This window comes from Podarcis melisellensis (genome assembly GCF_964234715.1).
Source record: "Podarcis melisellensis genome assembly, chromosome: 8".
Taxonomy (NCBI): domain Eukaryota; kingdom Metazoa; phylum Chordata; class Lepidosauria; order Squamata; family Lacertidae; genus Podarcis; species Podarcis melisellensis.
In genome coordinates this window covers 35,093,762-35,109,534 of record NC_138540.1, presented here as the reverse complement: position 1 = coordinate 35,109,534, position 15,773 = coordinate 35,093,762, and the positions used below count along the sequence as shown (strand labels likewise).

Sequence of the window (15,773 nt, the reverse complement as noted above, 5' to 3'; positions counted from 1 at the left end):
TTCTGACTGTTCCCTGGACTTCCTGTGTCATGGGTTGCCTGGATGTAGAAGACTGGTGGGAGGCTGGGGAACCTCTTGCTGTGACTAGCTCCCCTACCCCTTGGTCTCCCAGAACACACAGAGAAATGAAGAGGGCGGAGCAGAGAGAGACAAAACAAAGCAGCCTTAGGCTGCTGGGAAAGCAACCGCAGAAGGAACCTTAGAGAGCAGTGAGGAGGGCAGGGACCTCCAGTCCTTGAAACTCCTTCACTGATGCAAGATCTATTGGGAAGAATTACTGTGATCGCTAAGCCTGCATTATTTTGTTTTCTTTGAATAAAGAGTTGACTTCACAGACACAATGGGTGTTTTATTGCTGACCTGCTCCTGACACCCTGGTTTGCAACAAACCATAAGCCCTCTTCAGGCATTTCTCCTCTGTGCTAACGCTTGAGGCAGGGGAGAGGAGCATGTTAGCTCCCACCCATCAACCATCTTGGAGCCCTGTGGAACTTATGAAGAGCCCTGCTGGGCCACACCAAAGGCCCATCTAGCCCAGCGTCCTGTTCCCACAGTTGCCAACACAGTAGGGAGAAAGCAGGACCCAAGCCCAAGAGCCCTCTCCTCTCCTGTGGTTTCCAGCAACTGGTATTCAGAAGCATGCCGCCTCCAAAGATGCAGGTAGAACATTGTCATTGTGGCTAGCAGCCATGGACATCCTTATATTGGAACAGAGAGCCTACACCGGCTTTTCTCAATGTTGCCCTGCAGATGTTTTGGCCTACAACTGATTTTGTAAGCTGCTGTGACAGATGTTTTGCCTCAGAGAAGAGTTTGGATTTGGATTTGATATCCCACTTTATCACTACCCTAAGGAGTCTCAAAGCGTCTAACATTCTCCTTTCCCTTCCTCCCCCACAACAAACACTCCGTGAGGTGAGTGAGGCTGAGAAACTTCAGAGAAGTGTGACTGGCCCAAGGTCACCCAGCAGCTGAATGTGGAGGAGCGGAGACATGAACCCGGTTCCCCAGATTATGAGTCTACCGCTCTTAACCACTACACCACACTGGCTCTCAAGAAGCAAGCTCATAGCAGTATCAGGTAGCCTGGCCACTGGTCAGGGATGATGGGAGTTGTATCGTCCAAGACAGATGGAGGGCTCCAGTTTGAGGAAGGCTGGTCAACACAAATACAGAGAGTTGTAGAAAGTTGACCTCCAGTTCATGAAAGTCAACTGTCCCAGCTTGAGGAAGCAGGTTTGTCCATATTCTCTCTCTCCCAGCATGTTGATTTGACACAAAAGACAAGTGCCTGGGTAGAGCAATAGTTTGGCATTACATCTCAGCTGAGTTTGGCATTACATCTCAGCAATAGTTTGGCATTACATCTCAGCTGAGAATGCTCTGTTTCTCAGGCAAGCTACTGTTTGTTTGAAGAACTGTGAAGTACAGACCAATTCTACTTTGTAGCAAACAATATTTCCCCCCAAACTAAGTGTTAGAAAACCCTATGGTTTGCTGTGAACCAGGTCTGATAGATAGGCTGTTGTAGCATGCAAGGGAAGGAGACTGTGTGAGCCCAAGACCTGCTCCTTTTGGTCAAACCATGGTTTGGTGATTTATCCATAATGGCCCAGTTTGGATGTTAATCATTATTTTTAAGTGAGCTCCAGTGACACCACACACATTCTTTATTAAGGCCCCAAGACCCGAAAAAACAATTTCGAAAGCAAAGTACAGAATACGGAAAAGACATTACTAGGCAGTCACTGTGTTTTATGCAAGACATGTGGATTTTTAATTCTTACTACCTCCAAGAGAAAATTTTGCCATGGCTAGGGTTATTATTATTTTTTATCTTCAAGGAGATACTTGAGATGAAAGATAACAGAGTTTCCAGGTGAATTTACCAATGAGGGCTTAATTGATTGGTTCCAGGAACCAGTGACATTGGTTTATGTGGTCCTTGCCCAAAGACAGTGCCAGTACATGTTTTTGTTCCAACTTCTTGGTAGCTGAAGCACACCTATGAATTAAAATGCAGAAAACACTTCATTTTTATATACAACAAGATTAACTTGTCGCCACAGTGCTGGAGTGACTGCCGGTGGTGGCTCAGACCAGCCATGACCCTGGGCTCATATTTGTCTTCTCCAGGGGATGAGACTGAGGAGTCAGGAGAAGAGCTGAATCCAGGACCAGCCCCAGAGGTATGTCTGCAAGATGAGTGCTCCTCTGGATCAAGGATGTTCCATTGTCATCCTTTGTCTCGGAAGACTCGGGGGGGGGGGCTTTAAAACCAGAATCTGGCTATATTTTGTCAGCTCCAACGCCCCTGGCTCAACTCAGGGCCTCTGGCTGAACCTTGGCAATGTGCTAGCCACATCCAGGATATAGCCCTGGGGTGTGGAAAATGGCTTCTTTGTGCAAAACTGGCTGCCAGTCACCTCATCCTGCACAACTGGAAGGACAGAACACCCTACCCATTCCAAGATCCAGCTCACTTATCCATGTGTTACACCTAGGAACAGAGCAAATTTTAAAAGCAGCTCCAGAAAGATACCTACTATGCTATCCCATACTACAAAGGTTGGGAACCTCAGGCCTGAGGGTCAAATGGGGCCTTACAAACCTTTCTATTTGATCCTAGGGAATCTCCTTGTTTCACATTCCTATTTCCCAGGCCATGCCCCTCACCGGCCGTGCTTTGTGCCACCCCATAAGGTCTCTTATATGGAGACGCCAGGGATTGAACCTGAGATGCTCTACCACTGAGACACAACCTTTCCCCAATTGTGTTTCTATCAGGAAGTGAAGGATAGCCTCCCCTTCAGATCCTGAAGAGCAGGCAGCAGGGAAGGCGACAGGACCTGCGCAGTCCGACAGAGCCCAACGATGCTGATGCCTACCCCAGGCTGAGGTGTGGAAAGCAGTTTAAATTATCCCCTTTGCCCTGGAGCAACGCTATGTCAGCTGCTCCAGGGCATTGTGGGAAATTTAAAATGCCAGCCATTCAGCACCAATCAGAGGGGCTGCCCCATACCCCAAACCAATCTTGCAGGTTGTGATGGAATCACTACGGCTCCTGCTATAGTCAGTCAGCCACTTTTTTATCTCCTGCAGCCAAAGACATTTGCGAAAAGATACATTCTCCCTCCCTCAAGTGATATGAAAAGGATTCAAAATATAAGATGAACATTCCAAAGATTATTTATCATGGCCTCTTGTTATCACCAGAGCAAAGCATCTTAATAGCCATACAGTGCCAGAACCAGGGTTTTTTTTTTGGGGGGGGGCCTCCAGGGAAGTCACACAGCCTGACCCAGGGGTCAGCAAACTTTTTCAGCAGGGGGCTGGTCTACTGTCCCTCAGATCTTGTGGTGGGTCGGACTATATTGGGGGGGGGGGGGACATGAACAAATTCCTATGCCCCACAAATAACCCAGAGGTGCATTTTAAATAAAAGGATACATTCTACTCTTGTAAAAACATGCTGATTCCTGGAACGTCCACAGGCCAGATTTAGAAGGTGATTGGGCTGGATCCGGCCCCCGGGCCTTAGTTTGCCTACCCATGGCCTGATCCCGCTCTCTTGAGGAATTTGCTTCCTCACCACCATAATTACCATCTTCATTTTTCTCACTATTTCCACCTGCTCCCTTGCCAGGCAGGCACTCAATGAACAAGCAAGCAGTGGCATCTATTGTGCCTCCTCCATCTCTCCGGAACTGTTGCCCTGGACCAGAATGAGAGTCAAGCAAGCAGGGTGCAACATTGAAGAGCAGGGGCTCTTGTCAACAGCCCCCCTGGAGGGTTGTGGCCCCCTCAGCACATTCCTGACCCTGGATCTTGGCTGACTTCAAATATCTAAAGGGCTGGCCTATTGAAGATGGAGCAAGCTTGTATTCTGCTGCACCAGAGGTAGGAGCTGAACTAATGGAACAAGGAAGGATATTCCAACTTAACATGAGGAAGAACTATCTGATGGTAAGAGCTGTTTGGCAGTGAAACAGACTCCCTCAGAAGGTGGTGTTCTATCCTTCGTTGGAGTTTGGGTGGCCATCTGTCAGGGATTATTTAGCTGTGATTACTGCATGGTGGGGAGTTGGACCAAATGCCCCTTAGGGTCCCTTCCAACTCTGCACCCCTTGAAGAGATGACAGCTTCCTCTGCCAACCCTAAGTCAAGTGAAGAGGACCATTGCAGGCACCAAGACAACTGGTATCTTGTACTCCTGAATGCCTACAATGGGCTGCTGGGTTCCGGAAGCTTCCAAACAGCCATCAAGCTCTTAGCTCAACCAGACACAACCAAAATGTTAAGCTCACATGGGGGCAACCAGTATTTAGTGTGCCATTAAATGCGGTTCTAAAGGTCAACCAGTCTCCAGTTTCTCATTTCAGCTCGTGTTCACTGCTCAAAACACATTGCAAGTACGGTATTTATTTGTGCAAGGAGGATGAACTTAAGCATTTTAAGGAGGCAAAACCCCCCAAACAACCGCAATATCAGCCAGCCCTTTATCTGTAGAAGAAAGGTGTACTTCTTCAGATCGAGTGCCACATCGAATAAACACAACTGCCGTCAAATGTCATGAACATCTGAGGACAACATCATTCAGTGTGGCAATGCAGACAGACTAAGGAAAGAGGTTCTTAAAAAAACAAAAACAACAACAACCCAAAACAGCCCATAACAACCCCTAAAATAAAAACCAAGACCTCATTATTAACATTGCCGCTGGCAAGGTGAGTGGAGAACACAACCTCTTCCTTCTTTCCTTTACATGCACACTGGTAATTATGCAAGGGACACTGTCTTAAGATGATTTTAAAAAGAGGTGCTTTCATTGTTTTTCGCTTCATACAAGGTTAAGGGTTCTTTGGGTCAAAATATTCTGCCTCAGCATCTCTTCGCTGCATCAGTCCTTTTTCTTTCCGGGGTGGGGTGGGGATGTTGGGGAAGAGTGGGGGCTGGAAACACCCAGAGCCATAATTTGTCTTAGAATTCCTTTTGAAACGCTACAAGAAAGACTAACCACTGCTCTTTTCCCTCTGTTTCTTATTCCCGCAATCCCTTTATCTGGCTTTCATTTCCAGGCTCGCTTGGCCTCTTTTGTAGGAGAGACTTCAGGGAGCCCAAGTCACTTTCGCAGCCCCTGTGATGTTCGGGAAGATTAAAAAGCGGCTTTGAAGCTTTAACAGCACTCTGTAAGCCCCGTTGGTACAGGACCTCAGAAAGACCCAAGCCATCTGGCAAACTGACATAAAGACGACGCAAAGTGATTGAAACAGTTTCTTCAAAGCGACAATGGCCGGCTGGCAGGTTTGTTGATTTGGGGTTTTTTTTGTCTTTTATGTGTCACCCTCAAAAAATAAAAAAGTTGCAAGAACACCTAGGCAATCGGAGAGAGAGAGAGAGAGAGAGAGAGAGAGAGAGAGAGAGAGAAACGATTGGCGCAATCTGCTTCCACAAGTTTCTATTACCAGAAGCAAAAGAGGGTACTCGGGGAAGTCACTGAAAGCAATCCGGTGAAACACTAATGAATTTAACCTGAGGCGGTCTGTTTGGTAATTATATAATTAAACACTTCATTTGGAATTTCTAAAGCTTTTGCAGGGAAGAACAGCACTTCCTATTTACCGAATCTGGTTTTGACAGCTTAAGCTGGCACGCACACACACACACACACACAGAGGAAGGGGGGACATGTACAGGGGGGGCAGAAAGGGAAGTTGTTTCATCTAAGGACAAAATGATTTGGAAGATAAGAAGCCGTCACTGTGCGCCTAATTGCAATTGTCTCGTTTTAATAACTGGCGACATAAATATCTCCAATCAGAACATTTCCTCGCAATGTCAGAATACAATGATTGATACGTTTAAAGAAGAAGGAGAAGAAAGGAGGGAGAGGGGGAGAGAGGGAGAGATGCTCTGATCTGTGACTACATGAAACGCGTTTGTTGTTTTTCCCTGGGTGATGTCAAACATTCCTAGGGAGAGAAAAGATATTAAAAAGACGAATTTACATATTATTGATACTGTCAATCTTTGTTACTGGGCTCTAATGCGCTAGTAACAGGGAGTGAGAGATGTAAACGAGACGTGTCTATGCCACTGGGGAAGCACCACAGAGATGGCAGATTTGGGAGGACAGTTGAACTCAGCCAGATTTCCACCCGATCAGATGTGGCTTGCAGTGGAAGCTTCCCTGAACTCTTGCAAATCTCCAAAACTGCAGTCTTATGAAGCCAGGAAAAACAAACGTCAACCCATTCACCCAACTACCCCAGTAATCCTGGCCACGGCTGCTATAGTAATCTATACGATGAACAGTTTATAGCAGGTGTAACCATTTTGCTGTGCTCCTGAGGTCACCTTTTGGAGTGGCAGGTGAAGCCCAGGGATGGTTGAATCTGTCCATTTCAGTTTCTTATTTCTCCAGTCTTAAACTCATGTCTCCACATTTCCACATCGGTTTGCTTTTTTAAAAAATGAAAATTCGTCAGTATTTTAGTGCGAATTTCTCCCAACATGCACATTTTTGCAAAGCAAACCCCCTAAGTCGTGTATGTTATTTTCACTAGCATCTGGATTTATCCGCATGCTTTAGTATATTGGGCGGTGTGCAGTTAAGATTTACTCAGAGTAGTCCCCTTTAAAATAATGAACATGAGAAAGTTAAATCTGTTAATCTCAGTGGGTCTACTCTGAGTAAAACTTAGCTGCATACCACCCGGTGTCCTTTCGTATAGTTTCGGCCGCAGAACTGCATTGCAAAATCTAGAGAAGTGCAAATTTCAAAGGATTTCTGTGTTTTGGTTTGCATATTCTGCCACTCCCTTTTTATCTCTGTGGTCCTCTTCTTTCCCACCCAGAAACCTGCCAGGAGAGAGACAGACCACTCTGGCCAGATAGGAAGATAGGGAGCTGCATTATGCTGAGGTCTTTCTAGACCAGTGGTGCCACCCCCACCCCCAATAAAGCCTCAAAGCTTGTGAAAAGAAACAGCTCATCTTCAGTGTGAAGACTCTCTCTAAGCACCTGGGTTTAGCAATCAATCCCTCTTCCCAGGGAACTCTGGCAATGGTAGCTCTGTGAGGCGAATGGGGGGGTCTCCTAACAACTCTCAGCTCCTTTAATAAATTTCAGCTCCCAGAATTCTTTGGGGGAAGCCATGCCTGTTTCAAATGGTATCATAGTGCTTTAAATGTATGGTGTGAATGTGGTAATTGCCTCAACGCCTAACGTGCCCTCTTGGCTCTCTGTTCGGAAGGCATGGTGGACAAAATTATTGGTGCAGTTCTAGTCCAAAGCAACGGTACTGGGCAAGAAAGAGGCACTCCTGCGAATAGACTGAGGTTACTCACACCGGCAGGTCTGCTGGAGCATCCTTGGGAATTACGCCTGCCAGGCCGATTCACTGGCCAACTCAAGCTTGCATGCCTCCTCAGTTGTCAGGTCTACCACACCCTCAGAGGGCAGAGCTGGGGCTAACTCCATCAATTCTCTCCACCATTGGGACGTCAGGCTGTGTTGTGGTAAGGATGTCGCTTGACAGTCTCAGTAGTCTCATCCCAATTCTCCACCTCCTCCGACCAATCTTGCCAAGAGGTTTCCATGGGGCTCATGACAAATAGCTACACTGATGTATGAAATTTCATGGGACTGCACCTAGTAAAAGGCAATAAACCTGTACAATCACAGACATCTGTTGCTTCAGACATCTTGTGAAGACTTGTTTTGTTGTTGTTGTTGTTGTTTTGACCCAAGAGATCAGACCCTTTTTTTGGTGTCTGAATCCCCTTGATCTCTTTTATTTGCCTTTCCATGCTTATATATGCTTTTATACTGTTGTTTTATACTGTTTATTACAGTCATACCTCGGGTTACAGACGCTTCAGGTTGCGTTTTTTCGGGTTACAGGCCACCAAAACCCGGAGTTACTGGAACGGGTTACTTCCGGGTTTCGGCAGTCGCGCATGCGCAGAAGCACTAAATCATGCTTTGCGCATGCACAGAAGTGCCAAATTGCAACCCGTGCGTGCGCAGACGTGTGTTGCGAATGCTGTGGGTTGCTTCACTGCAGCTTGTTTTCATATTGTACATTGTGTACGCCACTCTGAGATTTTTGAAATATAAAGAAGTCCAGAAATACTTTCAAATAAATAATAAAGGACACGGTTAGGACTTGCCACGTAACGGCGATAATATAATTCTGTGGGTGAGAAATCTTTAGTTTGAACCTTTCCCCTCCTACAACAGAACACAGTTGCAATGCGCTAAGGGAGGAGGGGAGAAAATGTTCTGTCGCTTTCCGTGTCAAAGCGAGGGGAGAAATATTAAGCGTGGAGTTGCGATCATTATGATGAGGTGCTGGAGAGGTTTCCTCTCTCATTTCCTCTCTCCCCGTTGCTTTCATTCCTTGCACTCCTCTGATCTTGATATCACTAGCAAAGCCGCCTCTCTCCCTGCCCTTTCCTGCTCTGGACTGCCCTCCTAGTCCTGCAAATCAACACAACTAAGCTGAGAGATTGTCAGAGAGTCCTTTGCTAGAGAGCAGTGCTCTTACCCATCCTTCCTCCACCTCCGCCACCCGCCCTCCCCAGCCTGCAAAATACCTTGTTATAGCAAGACCTTTGTCATGAAAACTGGAGAAACTGCCTTCTGTCTCTCTGGTGGGCATGGAAATAGGCACAGCAGAAGCTGATCAAAAGAGGCAACTTGAGGGAGGAAAGCAAATTCTTCTTAAAAACAACAACAGCCATTGCCCCGTACTTCCTTCTTGCAAAATAGCTGCAATGCACAGTCTGTTTATCACAGCTTACTGTGCTGTGCTGTGTTATGTGTGCCCAGTTCCATGCTGGGCAACTTGGGCTAATATGCCTGCCAACTGCAGCTGCTGGGGGACCGCCGGGATCCACAAGTTGCTCTAGGGAGCAATGCTGAAGAGTCAAGTCAAGAGTCAGAGTAAGGCCACATTCACACCACATGCTTAAAGCAGCATTATGCCACCTTAAGCAGTCATGGCTCCCCGCAAAGAATCCTGGGAGCTGTAGTTTGTTAAGACCCTTCTCTCACAGAGCTACAATTCCCAGAGAGGTTTAATGGTTAATCCCTCTTTACAGGGAACTCCCTGATGTGAGGTCAGAAAGATCCAGGTATCAGAAAGCTTCCGGTGAATGGAAAACAGGGCACCTCTGTTCTAAATATGCATTGCAATTATTTGCAGTTGTGCATTGTATATTGGTATTACAGGCAACAACCGATTAATGTGTGCCTGTAAGGTGTGAGACTGCGCGCGCACACATGGCGCGAACTCAGAAGTGACCTGAAACGATAAAACAACACATCACTAAAAGGGCGTAACAGCGTGGGGAACACTTATAAGCGCTCCACCAACACATACAGGGGCTGGAAACGGAAGCCCCACTCAAAATGGCCATCAGCTGTATATAAAATAAACTCTATACCAAGATGGGAAGCGGCATGGTGACAGAGTGCTATCTGAGATGATTAAGAAGGTGAAATCACTCTGCGAGACATTTTAAAAGCTCGGTTCCAGGTAGTATGTGTCAGGAGGTAAACAGATGCATGCCATTCCTACAGTGGGGAGGAGCTTCATCCCTGAAAATAATTATTTCAGAAATGGCTTAAGGGTCATGATAAGTAACAAACTTAAAGCCCCCAAAGGTTAACAATTATTTGAGGATCTACAAACAATGAGGAGGGGTAACAATTAGGAACAGAGAAGAAGAGATTTCTGGGCGGACTGCAGAGATTGCTTGTAGAATTTATAGAGGATCCAAGGTGTCATTGGGAATCTCGGGTTAAGTACTTAATTCGTTCTGGAGGTCTGTACTTAACCTGAAACTGTTCTTAACCTGAAGCACCACTTTAGTTAATGGGGCCTCCTGTTGCTGCTGCGCCGTGGGAGGACGATTTCTGTTCTCATCCTGAAGCAAAGTTCTTAACCTGAAGCACTATTTCTGGGTTAGCGGAGTCTGTAACCTGAAGGGTATGTAACTTGAAGTGTATGTAACCCGAGGTTCCACTATATCTGCTTTGCAAGCAGAAGGTCCCAATTTCCATCTTCAGGCTGGGCTCTGAGAGACCTCCGTCTCAAACTCTAGAGCAGGGGTCAGCAATCTTTTGCAGCCATGGTGGGCTGGACTATATTTTGAAAAAAAGTATGAATGAATTCCTATGCCCCACAAATAACCCATAGATGCATTTTAAATAAAAGCACACATTCTGCTCATGTAAAAACACCAGGCAGGCCCCACAAATAACCCAGAGATGCATTTTAAATAAAAGGACACATTCTACTCATGTAAAAACACGCTGATTCCCGGACCGTCCGTGGGCCAGATTTAGAAGGCGATTGGGCCGCATCCGGCCCCCAGGTCTTAGGTTGCCTACCCCTGCTTTAGAGAGCCACTGCTAGTCAGCGCAAATAGTACTGGGCTTAGATGGACCGACGCTCTGAATTGGTGCAAGGCAGCTTCCTATGTAATCCTGGAATGAAGACCTGACAGCTGAGGGGCTTTAGGATTCTGCCCCATTGCATAGGCAGAAGAGCAGATACACCCGTGCAGTGGGGAATATGCTGCAGAACGCCCCAAACATGCCAACCAAATGGCTGAAATGGGGGGCAGAGTTGCATGCAAGACATGGGCCCAAGAACACCCACTGAGACCACGGCACCATCTAGCTCAGTATAGTCTACACTGACTGGCAGCAGCTCTCCGGGATTTCAGCACCCATCTCTCCCACCCCTTCCTGGGGATGCTGGGGATTGAACCTTCTGCATGCAAAGTGTGTGCTCTACCACTGACCCACAACCTTTCCCAACATGTGTCCCATCCCAGATTGTAAGTCCTTTGGGGCAGAGACCTATTTTCCTTTACTTTGGAAGAGTGCCATGCAATTTCATCATGCTGCATAAACGAAAGAAATTACTGTACAGCAAAGAAGGCATTACAGACAAAACAACGCCCTCCATAAAACTGCATGGGTCTCCACACACACACACACACACACACACACACACACACACACAGAGTCAACAGTTGAAATTAATCTGTGTGGTGTGTTCAGAGCTATTTCCAGGGCCTGGAGCATCTGTGGCAATTAATCCCCTCTAAAAGAAACTGACGCTCAAAGGAATTCACACTGCGGTGAAGTCTTACACATGTTACAATGTCAACTATGAATTCCCAAAGCTCAGATTCTTTGCTGCTTTCTGGTATGTAAACCAACCAAAGACTGCATGACTGTCTTCCACACCAGTGCAATGATGATGCGTCTAAGTTTTTGACAGATTATCTCTTTGGGCTTCTACATACCATTAGTGAATGTATGTTTAACCCTATTTTAGCCTGCATGCAAAAGTCTGCCAGGCCCCCATTGAAAATCTATAGTAAATGCAGGTCCTGCTTTCTCAATACAATGTGTTCCCAGAAAATCATTCATTAGGTGAGCTGACAATTTCTATTATTTCCTATGGAAACATTTCTAATCCGTGATCTGCCTGATTTTTCACTCCCTGTCTGCATGGTTTCTGTCCCAAACTGCTGCAGCCAACAGGCAAAAGACAAACAAAGGAAAAACCAATTTGCCCTATTTCTCCTATTCCCTGATTTGGCTGATTTCCCTCCCTCCCTGGTTTCTGCCTGAAATGGCTGCCATTGACCAGCACAGCAAGTAAGGAAATGGGCAAACTCCAGCTGTTTGGATATCTGAATCAGCCATTTGTGTAGAAAGGTTTGGGAATAATTATTTGTGCTTGGATAACTGAAATTTCACATAACAAGTGCCCTGAAAATGTGTACAATATCCAGACCACGAGGCTTAGCTGTCATGTAAGCTATGGTTTGTTTAAGACTATGGCTTGTTTCTCCAAAGTTTGTCTTGTTTTGCAGCTGTTCTTGCCTTATGAAGACTGTGATTTGATGAGAGTCTGGGAGAGGGTGGTCAAACAAACCATGGTTAAGGAAGCATGCTGGGTTCACACATAACATCAAGCTATAGTTAAAACAAACCAAAGTTCACAAACCAACAACAATACATTGTCACCAGCAAACAAACCATAGTTAAGCTGCAAGGTTCACACAGAATGCTAAGCCATGGTTTAATAACCCATAAACAATGGTTTAGCATTATGTGTTTACCAGGCACACAGGTGTGGGGTTTTTTAGGGGTGCCAAGCAGCTTTGCCATGAGTGTGTGTGTGTGTGTGTGTGTGTGTGAGAGAGAGAGAGAGAGAGAGAGATGATAACCATACCAGTGTCTAATATGCTGTTGCTGTTGTTGTTAAATGGGGTAAATGTGTAGTCCAATTTCCAGGAAAGATTTCAAATAGCTATCAAATAACTCAATAAATTAATTTGCACAAAATGTAGAGCAGCTGCACGTGACAGGTCATTGTTTCTGAGAGTGAACGGAAGAGGTTGTGTTGCTGGTGATCAAGAGAGTCATATGGTTTAGCTTTTTCTGAGTTTTACATTTGAGACTGCAGTTGAGAGACCACATGTCTGAAAGCTTCCCCATATTAGAATTAAAAAAAAGAAAACTGCCCTGGGCATGAAAAAATATTCCACTGACCTAGAGAGTAAAAGGTGTAAAGCTGTTCTGCTTTTGAATCTGGCAGTGTTATCCACCACTGAACTATGCCTCTCTGGAGAAGACTCACAGTTCATAGCACATTCTTTCTGTGAAGAAGGTTCTAAGTTTAATCTCTGTCCTCCCCAGGTGGGACCGGGAAAGACACCTGTCTGAGACCCTGGAAAGCCATTGCCTGTAGGTGTAGACCAGGGTGCCCTCCAGTTGCTGTTGGACTCCAACTACCACCATCCCTGACCCTTGGTAATATCAATTGGAGATGCTGGGTGTTGGTGTCCAACAACATCTGGAGGGTGCAATGTTGGCTACCCCTGATGGAGACAATACTAAGCAAGATGGAGCAATGGTTTGATGGCGTTATGTAGCCTGTAGTCTCCTTTGTCTCCCTTGGAAGGAGAGCCTGCATATCCCCACCCACTTGGAGATTGAGCCTGCCACGTTGATGTTATTAGCATCATGCCCTGAACACCTGAACTACCTGTCAAACTGGCAGGGATGTACCTGGGGGTTGGTCAGGTTGGCCCCTGCCAAGGATGCAGGTCCAAGCAGGCACAAAAATTGTGAAGGACAAGCTGGCGATTGCCATGGGTGCAAGGGATTGGGATGCAGATACTGCTCCTTGCCAGGGGTCCCAGGGAGCCTAGGTGCACCTCTGAACTGGTTTAGTGTTTCCTGAGCAGAAGGTGTGGCTTCCACCTTTGAATCTCAAACCCTCTCCTCTTAGCACAGCTTATGAACGCTGAGAAATAAATAGGCAAAATGTGGGGGGGGGTTTTAATCTCCTCTAACTTTTTAAATATAAAAAGTTTTGATTTCTCCATTATTTCCCAAATAAGTGATTTTGCCATAATGAAGTAAAATGGCAACCTTAGCAAATAGCTTTATCATTGGATAAACTCAAAGCCAACGACTACAGAGACTCCTCATAAAACAACTGTTTGAAAGACTATTTCTTCCCACTTTAATAACTCAGCAGCTTAGCCGAGCTCTTAACAAGTTCCAGGGTTATTAAATAATCCAGCAAGTTACATTATCTGAAATAGAAATCCACATTTCATTAATGCGGAAATGCTGAATGCGACGGGTCCATTTTTCCTTTGCATATTACACCACCAAGTGGATGGAAGAATTAAGGAGATAGGCCATTCACCGGCATCCTCTAGAGACACGAATGAGACAGAGGAGCTGTACAGTGAAGAAAGTGGGTTCTTAAAAAATAAAGATAAACAAGACTCCCACTGAGGCACAACATATGTTTGGTCGGCCATCTCATAACATCTCACCAGTCATGAATATAATGCTTCATATGGGTTTCCTTCCTCCATTTGTTTTGCAAGTGTATTTTAGACTGTTTCCAAACAGGTGCTTAATATCATAAAGCAGGGATTGGGGGATCTTTGGCCTTCCAGAGTTTGCTGAACTACAACTCCCATCGCCACTGGCCATGCTTGCTAGGGCTGAGGGGAGGTGTGCTAGATCTTGTACTGGTTGGGTTACTGAATTAGCCGATCTTCGAGGTCCTACTAACATTGTGACTCTATGGGCCCAATTCAGGAGACCCTAATTCCTAAGGCAAGCTCTGATTTTGATTCTCTTTTTTTTTTTTGCAAAAAAAGAAAAAAGAGGAAGTCGATTATACAAGATGCAGATTGATGGTAAGCATCCCCTGAAAGTGGCAACTCAACCGACAGAATGGCTTCCGTTAATCGCATAACTTCCACGGTGGAAAGACATGTGTATCGGTTATTCATGGCTGCGAGAGAATGAAGCAGGATTACATTCCACGCACCCCACCTCTCCCACCCTTCACAATAATCTCCGTTTCTTCATGGCTAATGACTCGCCGTTTGTTTGCAAATGGGATTTGAAACTCCATGGTACTCCAACCTAAAATGCGAACAATGAGGATGGGGGGAAACGCTGGAGAAGAAGTGTATGGAAAAAGGAAGCCTCTCGCTCTCTCTCACAGCAGCCACTGGTGGAAACAAACCAGCCTGTGCTTTGCTAGGTACGCTTAATGCTATTATTAGAAAAGAGTTTCCCCAACATTCGTAGTTAAAAATGCGCACCTGCAGAACACCTTCAGAATGAATGGCTAAGAATACATTTCCAAATGCTACAGGTGCTTCAGCACTGGGCATTTATTGTCCAACAGCCACACTATGTTCACTCACTCTTTACAGGTCATCTGCATGATGTAGGAATGTATCAGGCCTACGGGTGGAAGAACAACGTGTCAACTTTGGTTTCACTCAGTTTCTCATTATTCCAGTCTCCAGTTCTCCACATTCCCATATCAGTTTTCACTTGGGGGAAAAACCCTCAGCACTATTTCAGTGTGAATTTATCCTAATAAACACATTTTTTGTGTGTAATGTTGCCTAATATACACTCTTTTTTTTTTTTTTGGCAAAGCAGTATCTCCAAAAACAATGCACTTTTCTTTGATATTTTCACTAATATATACATCTTTATGAACACTTTACCCTGGTATATACATTTTTTGTACACATCACTTGAATGGAGAAAAGCATTGCAAAATTTGGAGAGGTGCAAATGTTGAAGGACAGCTACTTTTCAGTTCATGCATTGTGTTGAGAAATGTGAAACAGGTAGCTTCTCCTTTAAACGCAAACTTAAACTAATTTCTCCGCCATCCCTGATTCAGGTCGTAACTGTACATTACACAGTGCACCCACCCAGGCCTGCAGAGCTGAAAAGCAACTTGCCTGCTTAGCTACGTAGGCATCTCCTATAGAAATGTCACAAACCTCTAGATGTGTGTGCAGTCTGTTCCTTCCTGCCTCCTGAACACATCACTTTGCAAGTGTCTATCCAGTTCATTGTGGCATAAGCTGTCACAGGCAACGACAGTCTTCATCAAATGCATGTCACATCTGCGACAAAACAGGACCACCAAGCGTTTATCGTGTGCCTTGAAGAACCTTTAGTTGCTCAGAGATTTGCCAGTTTCATTACAAGTCCTGTACAGATCAGTAAGTCCTTGTTCTAAATAAAAATCAATGTGTGATCTTAGCTACCTCTCGCGTAAAGCTAAGTTTGACAAAAGGGGGAGGGATGAGAGAGAGAGAGAAAGCGCTCCTGCTTTTCAGCACACAATTTCTTGTTATGCTGCTGTCCGATGAAATCCAAAACCTGGAAGGCATTAT

At 45.5% G+C, this 15,773-nt stretch overlaps 1 protein-coding gene and 2 long non-coding RNA genes across 12 annotated transcripts in view; 2 read left to right on the top strand and 1 right to left on the bottom strand.

Moving 5' to 3' along the window:
- LOC309377188 overlaps positions 1–3,818 on the top strand; it is a 60,460-nt gene extending 56,642 nt beyond the window's left edge. Inside the window, exons 2-3 of the long non-coding RNA XR_014171480.1 lie at positions 2,137–2,189; positions 3,651–3,818. This is a non-coding gene — a long non-coding RNA (uncharacterized lncRNA). The remainder of the gene's footprint in view (positions 1–2,136; positions 2,190–3,650) is intronic.
- Positions 1–15,773, bottom strand: part of LOC309377150 (uncharacterized protein) — a 94,640-nt gene that overhangs the window by 76,187 nt on the left and 2,680 nt on the right. The window contains exon 2 of one of the 9 annotated variants that reach the window (XR_014171435.1): positions 6,358–6,461. The exons of the other annotated variants lie outside the window; for them this stretch is intronic. The gene's annotated coding sequence lies outside the window, so the exon portion shown is untranslated. The remainder of the gene's footprint in view (positions 1–6,357; positions 6,462–15,773) is intronic. 9 annotated transcript variants of the gene reach the window in all.
- LOC309377173 lies at positions 3,822–15,250 on the top strand. Of its 2 annotated transcripts, XR_014171464.1 has the most exons (4): positions 3,822–4,727; positions 5,079–5,304; positions 11,080–11,227; positions 14,229–15,250. It is a non-coding gene; the product is annotated as an uncharacterized lncRNA (long non-coding RNA). The 2 variants fall into 2 exon arrangements; XR_014171463.1 differs by lacking the exon at positions 11,080–11,227.